Below are 4,015 nucleotides of genomic sequence, written 5' to 3' on the forward strand. Positions count from 1 at the left end.
ATGTTTAGGGCATCTGAGCATCTGAGCTGCTGGGCTTTCAGCTAACCAAATGGAGGAGTGCACCAGAAGGAGGGTCAGATCTCTTTCTTGCCTCCATCCATTGCACTCACTAGAACTCAGCTCACTACAAAACTAAGACATGTGCACATCCCTGTACTGCAAGCACCTACATTAATTCAGGGTTCTCATTTTAATGGCATAAGAAAGGCCTCTAGTGCCATGACAGGTGCCTGGGGTACCCAGTGTAAACACATGTGGCTGGCAAATAATGCATGGAATGTCCAGGGAATCTGTGCCTTGTTGGAGCTGGTGTGGGGCAGATATCCCAGGGCCTCCCAAAGGAATCCAGTGCCTGTGTGTGAACACCTGAACACCAGCACCATAGCACGGAGGCAAGGTTCATCCCATCTACGCCCAGAGGTGCTGTAGGATTAGGAGGCACATCACACCAAGATCTCCACTCATGCCATTGTGCTCTCAACCCATGATGGTTCTCCTTTCCCTTACACATCTGCCTGATGATATAAAGAAAAAACATGCCACTGATGTGTGGAAGGATTTTTATTAAATAATGGACATCCTATGAACACTCCAAGCACTGAGGATTTGTTAACAACAATATAAGGCAAAGGGTTGCTAAAGGGCAATTGTGGTTTTAGAGTCTCTGAAGCGATAGCAGAATAAGGAAGCAGGCTGAGAAATGTAACTATCAGCAGATTAGGTAACGGAATGCAGGCGCGGGAAGCGTTCGCTTGGACACCTGCTTTTGACCAATCTGTGTATATTAACATTCGTGTGCTTGCTGACTGTAGACCAATAGGGGGACTAGATGCGTGTGTATCTGGGTAGAAGAATGTATATAAACCGAGCTATTTGAGCAATAAAGCGGCATTAACTTGATCACATTGGTCGCTGTGTTGTGTCCGAGACTTCCGCGTCTGCACTGATGTCCACAGTATGGCTAGATCACAAGCTTACCTCATCCAGGGACATTTTCAGTGGTACCTTATGTTCCTGGAAATTGGCACAAGGTGCTGCAGAAGTCACCTCAGGCAGCAAACTCCTCTCTTGCAAGGGCTGCATAGCCCAGGCCTGATTTCCTCTGGCCTTGGGACTGCAGGGTTTGTTGTCTTCGTGGACATCTTGTTTCATCAGCACATTATCACCTGCGATCCATTCCAGCATGTCTTTGCTCTGAAGTAAAGCCTTTGCATACATGGGGTCCTGGGTGGTTGGTTCCAATTTTCCCCATGAGAAGACTTTGCTGAGCTGCTGCCACACAGGTAAGCACCGATACCCTTGTCCTCAGACACAGGCAGAAGGACCTGGAGCTCCTCATGCCATCGCTGCTGAGGGAACCACGTCTATGACAGCTTGCACAACTTTGGGTGCTGTGATGGATAGACACAAGCTCTTTAGGAGAGACTGGGTGGGGTTGGGGAGAGTGAGAAAATGAGGCTGGGGGATACCCTCTGTGAGCTGGGGAAGCTCAAATGTATTGGTGGTGTTAGCAAACTCACTGAGGGTACACGCTGCCTCACCATCCAGATAGTTAATGAAGATGTTAAACAGGATAGGACCTAGTACTGACTCCTGGGGAACACCACTAGTCCCTGGCCTCCAACTAGACTTTGCACCACTCATCACTACCCTCTGGGCCCAGACATTCTGCCAGTTTTCAATCCACATCCCTGTCTTCCTTTCCAGCTCATATTTCACCAACTTCCCTATGGCAATCTTACAGGAGACAGTGGCAAAATCTTTGCTGAAGTCAAGGCGGATGATATCCGCTGCTTTTCCCTCATCTACCAGGCCTGTCATTTAATTGTAGAAGTTTATCAAGTTGGTCAAGCATGACTTCTTTTTATTGAATTCATGCTGACTATTCCTGATGATTTTCTTGTCCATCATGTGCCTGGAAAAGGATTAGCTGCTCCATCACCTCCCAGGGGTCAAGGTGAGGCTGACCAGCCTGTAGTTCCCTGGGTCATCCTTCCTGCCCTTCTTGAAGACAGTAGTGACATTTGCTTTCCTCAGCTGTGCTCTGGGATTCTTGATACAGCTGTGCTCCGAGCCTCTGTGTATTGGCTGAGGTCTGACACTTGGAGGGCCATGGTATTATGCCATTGTACATCCCATAAAGATTTAACCAGCTCAAAACCGGGGATGATATGAGGGAAGTGCTAACAGTTGTAGTCATTGCTTTATGGCAAAGAAATAACAGGGTGTCCTGGTTTCAGCTGGGATAGGGTTAAATTTCTTCCTAGTGCTGTGTTATGGATTTAGTATGAGGAGAATGTTGATAACACACTGATGTTTTCAGTTGTTGCTAAGTACCCTCCTAGTCCAAGGACAGCTCCCGTGCCTACTGACTGAGCTAGGTACACAGGATGGGAGGGAACATAATCGGGACAGCCAGCCCAGTTGGCTAATGGGGTATTCCATACCATGTGACGCCATGCTCAGTATATGAACGGTGGACATGATCCAGGAAGTACCGATTGCTACTTGGTTATCGGTCAACGCGGGTGGTGAGCAATTGCATTGTGCATCACTCATTTTGTATATTCTATCATTATTTATTATTATTTTCCCTTTTCTGTTCTATTAAACTGTCTTTATCTCAACCCACGAGTTTTTCTCAGTCTTACCCTTCCGATTCTCTTCCCGTCCCACTGGGGGGAGGGGGGGAGTGAGTGAGCAGCTGCATGGTATTTGGCTGCCTGCCAGATTAAACCACGACAGTCCTTTTTGGTGCCCAACGTGGGGCTCGAAGGGTTGAGATAACGATAGATCTGACCAAACCGTGTTAAAGGCAAAATTGTTATAAGCATCCATTATATTGATTGGTCACAATGTTGATGTATTGGCTGTCAAAGTTGTGGGGTTGGCTCTCAATGTTGGGTCATGTAATACCTTGCTTGCAGTATATGTTCCCGGTTGTGCTGTTTATTGCTATTCGGAACTGGGCCAAGATTATCATTTTGCAGCTGTTTTATGAGGTGATAAAATCATTGGTCGTAAGTCTATTCTGGTATCTGTACTCAGTACTGCCGTCACCTCTGTACCTCGGGAACCACCTCTTAGAAACTATTAGTAATTGCACTTTTTTCTCCTCGAAGAATGAATTTAAGGGCGAGACAGGATGGGACACTTTCTCCCACTTGTTCATCTTCCTTTCCATGTCGTCAGAAAGTCCTTTTTCTTCTATCCTCTTCATAAATACGTCCACAATACTCCCTGAGAATTTTGAATATCCCTGGGATGTTCAAACAAGCATGTTCATATTGCTATGTCTCCTGAATGTGGTTCAGGTCTTGTTTAGGGTTAAACAACTATTTAGGAATACTGTCCAGAGATCAACCCTCAGGAACAAGAAAAGAGGGAGGGCAAACAGCGGTGCCTCGTCAGGGCAGGCAGAGCGGCGGGTGGCGGGCAGTGGGAGATCAACCCCGGCAACTGACATGGTGGCTACTCAAAACCCCACGACAGGCACTGCGGCTACTTCAAGCCCCACGACAACCCCTGTGGCTACTCAAACCCTGGCAACAGTCACCGTAGCTTCTCCAACCCCTGTGACAGGCACTGCAGCCACTCAAACTCCGGCAACAGTCACTACAGTTATTCCAACCCCCATGACAAGCACTGCAGCTACCCAAACCCCAGCAACAGGCACTACAGCTGAACCAGAGGACCAACCCTTGCTGGTATCTATCGCCCCTGTACAGAAGAGGAAATCTTGGAAGCAGAGGTCAGGTCATCTAGAAAGGGATGATGGAAGAGCAGGGTCATCACAAGGAGAGGAGGAGGAAGAGGAAGAACTCATAAACAAGACAGAAACCACCCAATCCCTATCCCTGAATGAGCTGCGAGATATGCGGAAAGATTTCAGCCGTCGTCCAGGCAAGCATATTGTTACCTGGCTGCTCCAATGCTGGGCTAATGGGGCCAGTAGCCTGGAATTAGAGGGGAAGGAAGCCAAACAGCTGGGATCCCTTGACAAAGCAATTGGAAA

Source organism: Calonectris borealis, chromosome 11, assembly GCF_964195595.1.
Source record: "Calonectris borealis chromosome 11, bCalBor7.hap1.2, whole genome shotgun sequence".
Taxonomy (NCBI): domain Eukaryota; kingdom Metazoa; phylum Chordata; class Aves; order Procellariiformes; family Procellariidae; genus Calonectris; species Calonectris borealis.